This window comes from Chiloscyllium punctatum, chromosome 5 (assembly GCF_047496795.1).
Source record: "Chiloscyllium punctatum isolate Juve2018m chromosome 5, sChiPun1.3, whole genome shotgun sequence".
Taxonomy (NCBI): Eukaryota; Metazoa; Chordata; class Chondrichthyes; order Orectolobiformes; family Hemiscylliidae; genus Chiloscyllium; species Chiloscyllium punctatum.
Window position 1 is genome coordinate 106,729,253 of NC_092743.1, and position 16,288 is coordinate 106,745,540.

Genomic DNA, 16,288 nt, shown 5'->3' on the forward strand with positions numbered 1-16,288 from the left:
AAATGTAGCAGCATTGTTATGTACCTAAGAAAGCACATGCAATGTGCTTTAATGACTACCTCCCACTGGCTCTGACCTCCATAATCATGAAGTGCTTCAAGAGGCTGGTCATGGCCCACATCAACTCTCGTCTCCCAGCCCGCGTTGACCCCTATAATTTGCCTAATGATGTCACATGTCCACAGCTGACACCATCTCCCTAGCTCTGCATTCATTGCTGGAGCATCTGGATAACAAAGACACCTACATCTGACTCCTGCTCATTGACTACAGCTCCGCCTTCAACATTATCCCCTCCCGACTGATCTCAAAATACCAAGACCTAGGTCTCGGCTCCACCATTTGCAACTGGATCCTCAGCTTCCTGGGTGCAATCAGTGAAGACAGATAATTACATGTCCTTCACAATAACTGGTGACCCCAAGGATGTGGTGTCAGCCCCCTACTGTACTTCCTGTATACCCACAGATGTCTTGTTAAATTCTGAACAAACGTCATCTACAAGTTTGCTGATGACACCACTGTGGAAGGACGGATATCTAACAACAATGGGTCAGAATACAGAAAGAAGATAGAGAGCATGGTAACATGATACAATGATAACAATGTCTTTCTCAATGTTGGCAAAACTAAAGGACTGATCACTGACTTCAGAAAGAAAGGAGGAGAACCCACTGCAATCTACATCAATGGAGATGCAGTTGAGAGGGTTGACAGTATCAAGTCCCTAGTAGTGACAATAACCGACAACTTGTCCTGGACCTCCCACATAGATGTGACAGACAAGAAGGCACAACAATGCCTCTTCTTCCTCAGGCTGACTCAGGAAATTTGGCATATCCATAAGGACTAGGAGAAAATGAGGACTGCAGATGCTGGAGATCAGAGTTGAGTGTGTGGTGCTGGAAAAGCACAGCAGGTCAGGCAGCATCTGAGGAGCAGGAAAATTGACATTTCGGGCATAAGTCCTTCATCAGGGACAAGCCTCTTTCCTGATGAAGGGGTTATGCCTGAAACATCGATTCTCCGGTTCCTGCTGTGCTTTTCCATATTCATAAGGACCCTCATCAACTTATACATATGCACCATAGAAAGCATACTGCCTGGGTGCATAACGGCCTGGTATGGCAATTGTTGTGCCCAGGACCAAAGGAAACTACAGAAGGTTGTGTGCACAGCCCAGACCATCATGGAAGCCAACTTTCCATCAATTGACTCCATTTACACTTCTTGTTGTCACAAAGGCTGTCAACATCATCAAAGACCCCTTACATTTGGTAATGCTCTCCTAAAACCTCTTCCATCAGGCAGAAACTAGAGAAGTTTGAACACACATACCGGCAGTTTCAGGAACAGCTTTTTCCCCAGCCATTATTAGACTGATGAATGGACTCTCTATCTTCAAATAATGCTGATCTTGCTAATGTTGACCTTGCCTGGTGATTGGCATAATCTGAATGTCTTACTCTGTCCAAGTTTCTTTTTTCACTCTATGATCTGTATGTCTTTGCTTACAATGATTTCCCTGTACTGATCACAAACAAAGCTTTTCATTATACTTAGGTACTCATGACAACAAATAAATCAAATCAAATCAAATCTTGATTCTTTGAGCATGTGCTATGTCCAAACTGTGCACAATGAATCTCGCGAAGAGCTCCAGGCAGCCTGCACTTCCAGTTACAAACACAAGAGAGCAGCAGAGTCAGAACCTTCCAGCCTGGCCTAACCCACACATAAAATAATTTAAAAGAAGCAGTTAAATTGTTAATAGTTCAAGTAGGTAACATGGGAAGACTTAGAAGATTGAGGAGGAATCATTAAATCAATCAAGAGGCTAACCAGTTGCCAACAAAGCAAATGAGAACAAAATACATTTAGGGAATAGTGTAAAAACCAGCTCAATAGATCTTTTTTCTAATTAATTCTGCAAAATATTGAAACATCTTTTCAGCTTTCAAGAAAAGTAATAACTTGCACCCTGAATTTACATTAGAACAGGACTGATTACATCCTTCAATAATTCAGATCAGGAGGTGTTTTTTTCACAGAAAGCCTAGCGGTCGTGTAGAACTCACTCCCAAGCATTTCCAGATTGACATTGTTAGGTTCTATTGAGTAAGTGGCATCGAGGATTACAAAGCAAAGGATGGTCAATTGAGGTGGCATGCAGACCAGCGAAGATCTAACTTAATTAGCGAGCAGCCTCATGGAGCTGAAAGCCTATGCCTTCTTGTGTTCTTAACACATACGCAGTTTTCTGAATGTCTTTTTCTCCATTTAGTTGCCAAACTACTGTGTCCAGTTTCATAGGTGCCATTTTGGAGTGCGGTGAGTACATACATAGGGACAAGGACATGCCCTGCATGCTCATTCTTCAAGAGTAGAAGGATGGCAGTCAGATACTATATTTATCAGCAGTTCAAGGGATAAGTGTAACACCCATTATGCCAGCATTATCGAGTTATGCTAATCCAGCCCCCAGCTCCTGTGGTACCAGCTGTTCAATCACACACCCTCTTTCTGATTATCTAAACTATGACACTAGCTCCATTCACTTTTTCAGTGTGTTGAATGCATCTGTATAGCTCAAAACAAGTGGGATTTATAGCTTTTGAGCTGCAGAAGTAAAATTACTGCATTTTTAAATAGCCATTCTGAGATTCTGGCATCCCTAGCTGGTCCAGGAGACTAGCCAAAAGCTTGGTTGAAAAGATAGTTTGTGAGGATATGGTTAATAAGCTTTAAGCGTAATCATAAAGTGAGGTGGAGTGTAGAGATGAAGTGAGATGTACAGTGAGTTATATAGAGGCATGCTGAGGTATACCAAGTATGGTGGACTGTACAGGTGTATACGTGAAATGGAGTTTACAGGTTAGATTTGTACAGGTGTGGTGAGATGTACATGTGAACAGAGCTGTACAGGTGTGGAACATGCATAGAAATGGAATGTACAGATGAAGTATTATGAGTGAGATGGAATATAAAGGCGAGGTAGAGTGTACAAGTAAGGACCAGTGCACAGGGCTGTGCAGGTAGGGTGTGTACATTTGAACTAGACTGTACAGATGAGGTGGATTGGGTCGAGATGTATATGGGTGAGTTGGTATGTACAGGTTGAGCTGGCAGAGTATGTGGGTGAGGTGCAGTGTACACATGATGTGGACTGTGGAGTTGCGGTGGAGTGTACAGATGAAGTCCAGTGTTGCCTCAAGACTGCTACTTACGTACTGATGTTATGAGATTGGAAAGACATATCATGTTCTGCTGTGGCCCACAATACATATACAGAGAGGGTGATGATTCGGTGAGTATGGAGAGGGGAGGAAAGGAGAGGAGAAAGAATCTATCCTCACTACTATGGTAGACAGAAGCACAAGAAAGGATGTCACGTATGTCCGGGGCTTCTGTTGACCATTGCCAACTGGAAATCCTAGCTGAGGCAAAGGAGAAGCGCTGGTGCTAAAATCAGAATGGTCAGTGCAAATGGGAAGGAGTCACGAAACTGTGAGGATGGAAATGGGAGTCCTTACAGCAGACTAGGCAGACAGGAGCTTAGTTATGGTTCCTCATTTTAATTCCTTCTCCATTGATGATTATACGTCAGCTGTCTAAGTTCTGACGTATGCTTCCTAAACCCCTCTGCACCTCTACCTTTCTCTCCTTCTTTAGGATGCTTCATAACAGCCTACTTCTGTGAACGAGCTTTTGGTCACTTATCTTAATTACTCTTTACGTGGCTCAGTGTCAAATTTGTTTGTTAAGCACCTTGGAACATTTTACTATGTTAAAGGTGTAATATAAATGCAAATTGTTGTTGTAGTGCTCATGAGCGTCAGAGAGTTTGAAATAGTTTTTGGAAAGCCCACTGCCAAGGACGGAAATAGAAAAGTCCAGGAAGAAAAGGGATTTTATCTGAAAGAAAATACTGCAAGATCATTAACCGTCAGGGCAACCGTGGAACCAGAGTTCCTCCAAGTAATTTAATATATTGTAGGCTTGCAAACAGTATAGAGAAGGGGAGATTGGTGGGGAGCATGGAGTCACCAAAGGCCAGGAAACACTTGGATCAGAGAGTCAATTACTATCTCACAGTTCTGGAGAGGTGCTGCATTAGAGACCCTTGTGGTAATTAGATCTTATGAAAGAGTCAGTGGGCACTGAGCTGAAGGAAGAGACCTGAGAGCTGTATCGGATTTCTAATTTCACAGTCATAATAGACAATTCTGAGCTCAACAGACAAGTCTCCTTGCAGCTATGGACACTATTTTCATCAGAACTTTAAAAAAGTATCACTTTCACTCATCTCATTTTCTATTCTTCCCTATCTCACACAGCACCTTACATACCGAACAATTTCATTATGAATGGTGCGTTGTTAATGAGAAAGAAGCAAAAGATAAATTGCCATTCAATTGTTAACCAAATTACAAAACATTGCTACAAGGGTGTGATTAATTACCAAGTTGAACAATGTTTAGGAAGGTTAAGGCAGTTTTTCTGTCTATCTAATCAGGTCTTACCTCAGGCAAGCACTTTCTGTTCACAAACATATTGGCCTCATGATGTTCTTTTGGCTTTAGTCCATATTTACCTGTATCGCTACAAACCTATCAAATTGCTCAGTAATCTGCTCAGTACTAATAAAACTGAAGCTTTTCATCACAACAGGAAGCATCCTGATTAATCTATATTTGTACACTCTGTAATGTCTCAACAACCTTCCTCTGGAGTAAAATCCAAAACTTTACACCATCAACAACTGTGGTCCTGCTGAGGCTTTCTCCAGGTTCACTGCCGTATGATTTTTATATTCTATGCTCCTTGTCACTGAAGGTGCAAAATGTACATTTATTTTTGAGTGCCAGTTAAGACTAGTCGCGACAGTGCCAAAGCATGCACAAAAATAATGCAGGATAACTTGGTAAAAAAACGGGAGAATATACAGAATACAGACATTTTTTACTGACCTCTAGAACGATGATACCAATTCTGGGCATCGCAATTACTGTGCAAGAACACAATTATCAACATACCAGAGGCCATTATGCTGTGGCCTTTGCCTAATTAATACAGTTAACTGGCAACTGATAATGAAAACACATATAAACTGTGCTCATTTGAACCTTGGATGCCTGGGATGTCTAGTGTTGGCTCCCTGTATGCATAAAAAAGACATGACTTGACTACAATAACTGGTCTCTGGGTGTTTAAATTTTATAACAGTGTATTTTTTTGGACCTTTCATGACAAATCCAGCATTCTATTTTTTTTTGGCTTTGTCTGCTTCCAATGTTGTAAAGTCTTGTGAATGCGAACTCCCAAATCCTCGTGTTGTTCTACACCAAACAGCTACCTCATTCAATTAATCATTATTGTTTTCATTTTTGTTTATCAACACACATATCATCACACCAATTGGTATTGAATTCCATCTATTACTTTTTTTACCCTTCCAAAATATGATCAATAAACTCTTGGTGGATATGTCCACTCACCATTGACTCTCCCACCAATCTTGCTGGTTATAACCTGTCTATCACTTCCACATATATCTGCTCTCTGCTGCTACCTTCACATTTTTGTAATTATCTTAAGTCTAATGAGCTTGAGGAAGTTGTGGCCTTAAAGGGAACACAACAGCTACCCAACTAGCTGGTAACAGCAGAATTCTACATCAGCCCATTGATTCTGGAGAGACTTACTTCCTAACTCAAGTGGGAGCTGGGGATTTTGAGTCATACAGTCATGCAACATGGAAACAGACCTTCCAGACCAATTCTATGCTGACCAGACACCCTAATCTGACCTAGTCCTATTTGTCACCATTGCCATTTGCTGAACTAACACATGCCTTTCTGATAAAATGGTTTAATTACTCGTTCCCAAGATATGTATATCAATTGCTGGGCCAGCATTTATTATAACAGGTAATTGTCCAGGTGAAGGACATGTTGAGTAGCTTTTCTGAATTATTACAGTCTGTGTGGTCCAGAGTGCTGTGAGGAAGGGAGTCTCAGGATTTTGAGGCAATAGCAATGTAGGAATGGTGACATAGTTTCAATTCGGAATAGTCTGTGGCTTGGAACAGAAGTTGTAGGTGGTGGCATTCTGATGTACATGCTGGCATTGTCCTAGATGGCAGAGGTCACATATTTGAAGAGTGCTGTAGAAAGAGGTTCAACAAATTCCTGCAGTGGATTTTGCAAACCTGACAATCTGCTGCTGTGTTAGCGCTGGAGAGAGTGAATATTGAAGCTGGTGAATGAGATGCCAATCAAGCAGGTTGCCCTGCTTTGGGTGGTGTTGAGTGCTTTGGCTTTGTTGGAGCTGAACTCATCCCATTATAAAGTATTCCATCTCACTCCTGGCTGTTTGTGGAGTCATCTGACTGCACTGCAAGGCCACTGTTTCTTACAGGATTAGCTTGAGCTGAGGCAGGAGCTGTTGAAGAGATTATTGACACAAAACTTGGGTAATTCTAGGCGGAAATTTATGCACACAGACTACACAGAACAGCTTCACGAAAATGTGTCAAAGGGTGAGGAACTTCAGTTGTGAGGATTGACTGGAGAATTTAGAGCTCTATTCTATAGAGAAGAGATAGATTAGAGGAGATCTGGTTGAAGTGTTAAAAAGCATTACAGGTTTGGATAATGAGAATTTATTCCCACTCATGAAAGGATTGAGAATGAGCGGGGGCACAGATTTAAATAAATAGACAAAAGTAATGAGAGAGAGAAAAATAAACTTTTTCAGAGAGTGAGCAAGTTGATAGATTTGAGAAAGCATTACCTGAGAGGGTGGTGAAGATTGGTTCGATTGAGACATGCAAAAGGAAATTAGACTCTTATTTAAAAATGCACCAATACAGGGAGAAGGCAGAAGGATGACATCAAGTCAATGCTTATTTGGAGAGCCAACACAGACATGATGAGCTGAATGGCCTCATTCTGGACTGTGAACAGCATGGGACTCTGATTCTGGGCTCAGTGATTGGTTGGTGCGTGGGGGGTTCTGCAGTTGGTGGTTGTGGTGCTGTAACTAACTGCTAATTATGCTGTTAGTTCACTTCACTTCAGTTTTGATGAAGATTCATCTCGACTCAAAACCTTAGCTTGCTCTCTCTCCATGGATGCTGCCTCACCTGCTGTAATCTCCAGCATTTGTTGCTTTCGCATCATGCTGTTAGTTGTCATTCCTGTCTGGAGCATTTTCTGAGGTCTCAGGCTGCATTTCGAAATATAGGGCAGAACCGTACATTCACCTGAGTGTGTGCTTTAATGTGAAATGTGGCAGAAATGGGTGAGATTTTCAGCAAGACCTATCCCAACATCAGGAACAAATGTTGCCTCTTTTAACTAACTTAAGAATGCTGGCAAGATTCTCACGAGGCAGTGGCATGTTGCTCATTGAGGAGAATTATTACTTGTTAATAACTTTATTAACTACCGGTCTCACTTTGTTAATAAAAACTTACCATTGTACCATCTACCATGAGCAAACTAGATACCAAGAATACCCAACATGGAAGTCAGAGCAGGTACCTGACAGCTTGAGCTCACAGCTTCCTGAAAAGATATTGGTCGATATGCAACAGCATCTCATTCATAAGCACCACCCATACACATACCCCTCATCCAAGGATATTGGCATCTAATAATCGTCAAACTCTCAGAATCCTCATGCACCTTGCTGATCGCTCTTTCAGGATGCTTACAAAGTGACTTGAATTTCTAGAATTGCAACTAACGTTAAAATGCTGCTATAAGGACACTGGGACCAGGCTGCACTGCAGGGCCGTTGATTTTTCTATTCGTGCTCACTGACTCAGTGCCCACCTGGATGCTCCTAGATCCCTGCCTTACTGTCTGTTAGTACAGTCACTCAACCAGTCAGTTTGCCTTTACTGGTCAGGAGTCTTTAGTTGAGGGAGTGGGCATCTTGCTGCATTGAACCATGCTGCATCCAACTCACATCCACACCATGTGCTAGCAGCTTATGCAGCAAATGCAATGAATGGGCAACGAGCATCTCTTCAAGTCTTATAGGAGTCTATTTGCCAAGTCCATGAAGACATCCATCAATGGGGGATTAGTCAGGGATATGGATACTTCTTGTCTGAGGCTGTTCACTCAAAGGAGTGGCTGGGTTCAATTGAGACAGTCAAAGAGAATTAGACGCTTATTAAAATATGCACAACCTGAAGGGTTACAGAGAGAAGGCAGGAGAATGACAGTCCATTGGGTCCATTCAGAAAAAAAGACTAGTGGGAATTGGATAGAGGGGACAAGGGGAGCTGATGTTCTGGGCAGATGTCGAGGAAGCTTATTCATTGGTGGGAGGAATGGGGATGACAACTGCGAAGGAGGGTCAACTGTATTTGTAAGGGGGGAGGAATATGGGAAAAAATGGAAGGGAACAAGGTAAGGCTGAAGGGGATTTATCCCATTCAAGAGCATATTAGTCTCAAGGTGGGGTACAGTGAATAACCACATTTTACATGATCAGCTCATAGGAAAGGAACTGGGGAAAAGGTGGGCAGGTGAAGGCTCCTGCAGATGTGTTTCGTATGGACCTGGGTAAGTGCAAAGCAGTTCAAGGGATGGGCTGGGGGTGTGAGAGGCATTGGGATCAGCACAGACATCCTGAATGGACATGAAGTTACACATTATGGTGGCACAATTACATTCAGGGCTAAACAGAGACTCAAAGAATCCAATGTATTACAAAACAATCAGCATTTATGGAAAGATTGAGCATTGATAGAAAATGCAACCTCAGTCATGCCACCACCGTGCCCTTAACAGGTTCCCTTTATTCTCTCCCTCCTACAATATTTGATTACATCCAGGTTTTGCAGCTGGGGTAGAGAGACCCTTCTCAGCAGTTAAGCCCATTCCAGGGAAATTATTCTGGGTGACCCCAAAGATGTCAATGTCGAGAGGACATGTACATGCTGAGGTTCTCCATTACAGAGGAATGTGGACCCTTTTTGGTTTGAACCCCACCTCTGGAATTACCTGAGGGGTAACTCCTGAGAGGTCTGTGTGTGGCTCTCCCTTCAACTATGTACATCCTGGTGAGGATGGGCTACCTACCTCAAGGTTCCCCGACCCTTTGTCATCATGCATTTGGTCCTGAGTACCAGTGGTTGGAGTGTATACCTGTGTGTATTTCCCAGAGACTCTGATGCTGCTGGACCTGACTTCTCAAAGCAGCTGACAACTTGTCCATGGAAGCAGACACATGTTCACAAAGTTCCTCATCATATCTCATCAAACTTGTCTCACTATGTACCTACCTCACCCAGATAGTGTCCCATTCACCCGATTCCAGCCTATTCTACCACCTATTGTTCCCTAGAAAAACCTGCCATTCACTGGGCAGCCGTCAAAAGATAAATATCTTGCTGTGTCCCTGAAAGATCATTTGCATTCCAAAGCTGCCCCTCACTGAGATGGACAGTCATTTGGAAGCTGTTGGAATAGAGGAAAATGGTGCCATGGTTCTCCAACAGGGTCCTGGATGTCCTGGTGGATGTGGTGCTCTGAGGTGGGCTGTCCTCTTCCTAAAGGATTGGCAGAGGAAGTCACGCCTGGTCAGAGGTTGCCACCCAGGTCAGGGCCTTTCCATTGAGTGAAGAAACAGCCAGCTGTCTCATAAAAGCTCAATGCCCTACTCCATTCTGCCAGCGTAAATGCCACACTCTTCGCTCTACTACCTCACACTTAATCTGTCTCTGCTACTGCACCCAACTGTCCACTGAGGCTCATCACTCTCACTATTGCAGTCAGCATCTATCAATCCCATTCATTACCCCTGTCCCACCCAACTCTCTTCACCGTCCCAAACCACGAACATGGCATACCCTCTGCACTGCCTACTCATTGCGAACTCCACCAGCCACTTTCACCTCACTCAATTCCTCCCTTTCTCCCATTGCAGGAGAAAACAACCAAGATAAGTGGAGGGTTGCCTAACATTAGGGTCCTCTCCTAATCAGAAATGAGAACCTGACTTTGTAGGAGAGGTCTGAAGCCAGTTCTGCGAGAGATGCGGAGGTATCCATGTCCAGTCAACTGACTAAGTACCAATCTTTATTTCACCACAACTCTCACAGTAAGCCACTGCCAGTGTCATTCATTACACACTGCTATGAACCATTGGCCATGACACCTTGTCTCTTTGTGTCCTGCAGGTACCAGTGAGATGTCCTTGACCTAGGTTGGGAAACAGTCTCCTCAACCAAATGGCACCTCCTTGACCTCTGAGGATGAGAGGAATGAGGCCCCAGAGGAAGCATCAGCAACGTTGCCTCCTGCACCTCCAACAGCTCAGATACTGACCCGTTGATGTGAATGTCAGGGGTGGAACATTTGGAAGTACAGTCTGGTGAGCACCTAACTGCGACAGCACCAAGGCAGCTGAAGAAGTAAAGCTTCAGACTGCTGGAACTCGGAGGACCACCAGAGACAGGCAGGCACCTGCTCAGACCTGGGCAGAAGCAGACCCAGTGGAAGCAACAATCAGGGAATTCTTCAGAATCCACAAGCAGCCTTTAAAACCAAGAGGCAGGTATCTGCTAACTAATGGTTATCATTGACGCAGAGGCTGCCAAGACTGCAGTGATGCTATGGGGACCCAGCTGCCTCAACATGAAGGGGGCTAGAATCAGGTGAGTGGGCCACCATATGGCTGGGGTAGCTACATACAGAGATAAGATATGGTGAGAAAATTTGCTAAGCCTTGTGGAGAGAAACTCTCTGTGAGACTCAATGGAAGTAACCAAAAGTAGGAAATTCAGCCCATTAAAAACTGGAGGAGGCCTCGCAACCTCTCAAGCCTGATCTGCTACTCATTGAGCCTAGGCTAATTTTCTGACATCTACAAGGTACATGGTTGTGTATCTCTGAATACCCTTGACTGGCGAAAATCTACAATCACATATTTAAAATGATTTGCTAAGTTCCAACATCTCCTCCTTTTTAGGGGACAGATTTTGACTTTTTGACTACTCTTTGTGTGAAGATGTGATTCTTAATTTCTCTCCAGGAGTGTCTGCCTCTGATTTTAAAGTCATGTTCCCGTGACACAAACCCTCCCTCAAGAAAATCATCCATAGAATCCTTTCAGAATCCTAAACTCCTTAAGTAATTGGCACCTTTATGCTGTACATCTCTATGATTTTATGACTCTAAATACACCCCCCCTTTTTTATTTCACTTAGATGGGTGAGGGCTATTATCCCACAAAGAGCAGGACTCACTCACTGCATTCCTAAAAAGTCAGAATGTAGCAGCCTGCCTATTAACAAGTGAACAATGAGTCAGAGTTGGTGAGATTTGTGGCTAACTCACTATATTCTCCATAAATGGATATAAAGTTGATACTCCATTCAACCCACCCAATGGATTTCACATTCAAAGAAATCTTCCTGGATATCTAGGTGTAATTCATGTTGTGAAAAACATGCTCCACTGATCATTATCATCTTCCTCCTCCAAAGCTCCAGTTCTGTAAGTTGGCTACACCTCACTTGTGTTGAAAAATGTGGCGCTGGAAAAGCACAGCAGGTTGGGCAGCATCCGAGGAGCAGAAGAATCGATGTTTCAGGCATAAGCCCTTCATCAGGAATATAGCGGGGGGGAATGGGGCTAAGAGATAAATATGCAGGTGGGGGTGGGGCTGGGAGAAAGATAGCTGGGAAGACAATAGGTAAATGCGGAGGGCGGTTATGGCAATAGGTAGGAGGGATGGTGAAGTGGATAGGTGGTAAGGAAGATGGACAGGTAGGACAGTTCACGAGGGCAGTATCAAGTTGGATTCCACTCCAGGACATCCCAGATGGCCCCCTATTTCAAGCACCACAATTTCCCCTCCCATATAATCAACAAAACCCTCCAGCACATCTCCTCCACCTTCCACACCTTTGCCCTTGAAATTCACCCCTCCAACCACAACAAGGATAGAACCCCCCCCAGTCCTCACCTTCTACCCTACTAATCTCCAGATACAACATATTATCTTCCGCCATTTCTGCCACATACAATCAGACTCCAGCACCAAAGATACATTTCCCTCCCCATCCCTATCAGCCTCCAACTCGACGTTGCCCTCTTGAATTGTCCTACCTGTCCATCTTCCTTCCCACCTATCCGCTCCATCCTCTCCTCCAACCTACCACCATCACCCCCCCCCACCTGCACCTGCACCTACCTATCACCCTCCCAGCTATCTTCCCCCCACTCTCCTATTGATCTCTCAGCCCCCTTCTCCCCACCCACCCCCCCATACATTCCTGATGAAGGGTTTATGCCCGAAAGTCGATTCTCCTGCTTCTCGGATGCTGCCTGACTTGCTGTGCTTTTCCAGTGCCACACTTTTCAACTCTGATTTCCAGCATCTGCAGTCCTCACTTTCTCTGACACCTCATTGGTATTGGCTCAGAGTCAATCGTTGCACTAGGCTTGGCTCAATGCAAAAAGGGAATGATCCTGCAGGGGAATGATATGTGCGAGTACATGGTACCAACTCAACGTCACATTTTACATTATTACAGACATAAAACCAGCATCAAGTTATAACAATATCAACAGATTTAAAGAGTCAATACAGGAAAGAGGAACTGGGGATATCATTAAAAGTTTGAAAGTCTGCAACTAAGCCATTTGTTTTTATTTGAGCTGCAGCTGAATGCAGTTCATGTTCAGCACTAAGGCAGAGAAACCAAACTGATTCCTGATACAACAAAAAATAAAAAAGTTATAGATCAACCTCTGAAAGAAGGAAGGATAGAATGTTCTTTATCTTGTTATTTATTCTCAGGATGTGGGCTTCACTGGCTGGGCCAGTATTTATTGCCCAACTCGAACTGCCCTGAAGAAGGTGATGGTGACCTGCCATCTTGAATGGTTGCAGTCCATGGGGTGCAGGTACACCCACAGTGCTGCAAAGGAGGCAGTTCCAGATATTTGACCCGGTGGCAATGAAGGAATGGAAATGGAATTCCAAGTTAAGATGGTGGGTACACTAGAGGAGTCAGGAAGTGAGTAACTTGTTGTAGGATTCCCCGCCTCTGACCTCCTCTTTGATCAACAGTATTTATAGGATAGTTCCAATTCAATTTCTGACCAATGGTAAGTCCAGCAAGTTGACAGTGGGAGATTCAGCAATGGTAACGTCAAGGTGTGATTATCATTTTTTTATTAGTCATTGATGAGCAGCCAAAGACAGTTGGGACTAGGACACTTCCCTGAGAAACCCCTGCAGACATGTCCTTAGACTATGATGATTGACTTCCAGCAACCAAAACCAACTTTCTTTGTGTGAATGACTCCAACTATTGGAGATTTGTACCCTGATTCTCATTGACTCCAGTTTTGCTAAGGCTCCTTGAAACTATTCTCGGTCAAATGTAGCTTTGATGACATGAACAGTCACCTTTACATCTTCTCTTGAGTTGAGCTCTTTTTTCCATGTTTGAACCAAGTCAGATGCCAAGTGGCTTTGGCAGAATCCCAGTTGAGTATCAATGAGCAGGTTGAGTGAGTGCTACTTGATAGCACTATCAATGACACTTCCATCACCTGCTAATGATTGAGAGTACACTAATAGGATGGTCAGAGGCTGTATTGATTTGTCCTGGTTTATGTGGTTAGGACATAACAAGGTTATTTTCCACATTGTCAGGTATGTAAATGTTGTAGCTGTCCTGGAACAGCTTGGGGGAGAGCTAGCTCTGGAGAATACAGCCAATACAGTTGCTAAAAAGTTGCCCAAATCCATAACCTTTGCAGTATCCAACCATTTCATGATATCATGCGAAGAGAATTGAACTAGCCGAAGGCTTTCATTAGTTACACTGGGGTCCTGAGGAAGAGACTGTGGTGGACCATCCCAATCAGCACTTTTGTTTGAAGATATTTAGAAAAGACCATGGAACAGTTTAGCATATGAGCAGGCCTTTCAGCCCACTATGTCTATGCCCATTATGATATCATTCTAAACTAATCCCATTTGCCTGCACAAGGTCAATATTCTCTATTCCCTGCCCATTCAAGTGTCTGTCTAAATGCCCCTTGTTTCTATCACCTCCACTGGCAGTGGGTTCCAGGCACCTACCACCATCTGTGTAAAAGACTTGCCTCGCACATCTCCTTTAAACTTTCCCCTCTCACCTTAAGCCTGTGCGCCCTAATCTTAACATTTCCATTTTTTCCATGCCTCTCATAATTTTATATATTTTTATCAGGTCACCCTCAGCTTTTAGCTAATACACTCCTATCCAGGCAACATCCTGACAAACCTCTTTTGCACCCATTGCAAAGCCTCCATATCCTTCCTATAGTATGGTGACCAGATATGTACACAAAGCTTCAAATGTGGCTTAACTAAAATTTTGTACAACATCAACATGACTTGCCAACTTTTATACTCAGTGCCCCAATGGATGAAGGCAAGCATGCCATATGCTTTCTTTATCACCTTGCAATGATCCTGCACCCCTAGATTTCTCTATATATCCATGCTCCTAAGCATCCTCCCATTTACTGTATATTCTCCTCTTGCATTTGATGTCCCAAAATGCATCACTTCACACTTGACTGGATTGAACTCCATCTGCCATTTGTTATGGACTGTGCCAGTCCTCCTCAAAACATTTCAAGAAGATAGCCCAGACCCTAACTTTTCTAGTTGTTTTAAGCAGTTGTAAGGTGGATATTCCCGGAGGGATGCAACAGATCCAACCACTCAGTTTTAAACAAAACAGAATTTATTTACAGACTAAAGTACAAACAAAAGAAAACAGGATATAGAATAACACCTGTTTGAAAACCCAACCAACCTGCTATCCGATGCAATTATAACAGAGAGCTGTTCCAATTTCCTGCAACATCCTATATACACACACCTTGGCAAAAAGGTACATTCAAACCTAGGTTCTTACTGGAGAGAGAGAGATTGCAGGGAGGATCAGCCAGGGATCGTTGGATGATACATAGAACCTCTTTTTTCTCCCCCCAACTGCTTCACAGGGTCCCCAGCTAAAAGCTAAACCAAACTAGAAAGATTCCTGAACTGGGAGAACTGGCCACTCCACTTTCATTGTACAAGTGTTTTTTTTTAGAAAAACCAAACCTAAAAGCTTTTTCCCTTGATTGTTGCCTTAGGCAGTATCTGTTAGCCATAATGAAAGTGGCCCAATTCCAGACAAATTGGAGCCTCTGCCTTTTACAACCCCTTTTGAAAGAAAAACCAAGGACAACATAAACTTCTTACAGGAGCAGCATCATCACACATTTCTCCACCCAACTTTCCAGCTGATTTATATCTGCTGTATCCTTTGACAAACTTCCTCCAGAACCATAGTTCCACCAGTTTGCATGTCGTCTGAAAACTTACAAATCAGATCACCTACAAATCCAAATAATTTATATATATTACAAACAATAGAGGTGTCAGCTCTGATCCACTAGTCACAAACCTCCAGTCAGAAAAAAAATGCCTCCACAACTACTCTCTGTCTTCTATGACAATTTTGTGTCCAATTTACCAACACAGCATGGATCCCATGTTACCTAAATTTCTGTACTAGTCTACCATGAGAGACCTCATCAAATGCATTAGTAAACTCCATGGAAACTCACTCACTTCCCTGCCCTCATCACTCATCTTTGTCGCTTCCTCAAAAAATCTCAATCAGATTTGTGAGACAAGACCTCCCCCACACAAACCCATACTAACTATCCCTATTAAGTCAATTTTTCTCTAAATGCAAGTAAATTCTGTCCTTAAGAATGAGTGCCAAAAATTTCCCTATCACAGAAGTAAAGTGCACTGGCCTATAATTTCCTGGATTATCTCAGTTGCCCTTCATAAGCAAAGGAATAACGCTGACAATCCTCCAGTCTTCTGGAACTTTGTATGTGGCTAAAGAAGAGACAAAAGCCTCTGTCAGGGCCCAGGATTCTCCTCCCTTGCCTCCGTCAGTATCCTGGTATAGATCCCATCAGGCCCCAGGGACTTATCCACCTTAATATTGTTCAAGACAACCAACATCTTCTCCTTCTCAACATTGACATGTCCTGTAATATCAACATACCCCATCATAATCTTACCATCATCTATATGCTTCTCTTTGGTGAATACCAATCTGAAGTACTCATTAAGGATCTTACCTATTTCCTCTGGCTCCACGTATAAATTCCCTGCTTTGTCCTTGAGTGAATCTATCCTTTCCTTAGCTACCCTCTTGCTCCTAATATACATATAAAATGCTTTGGGA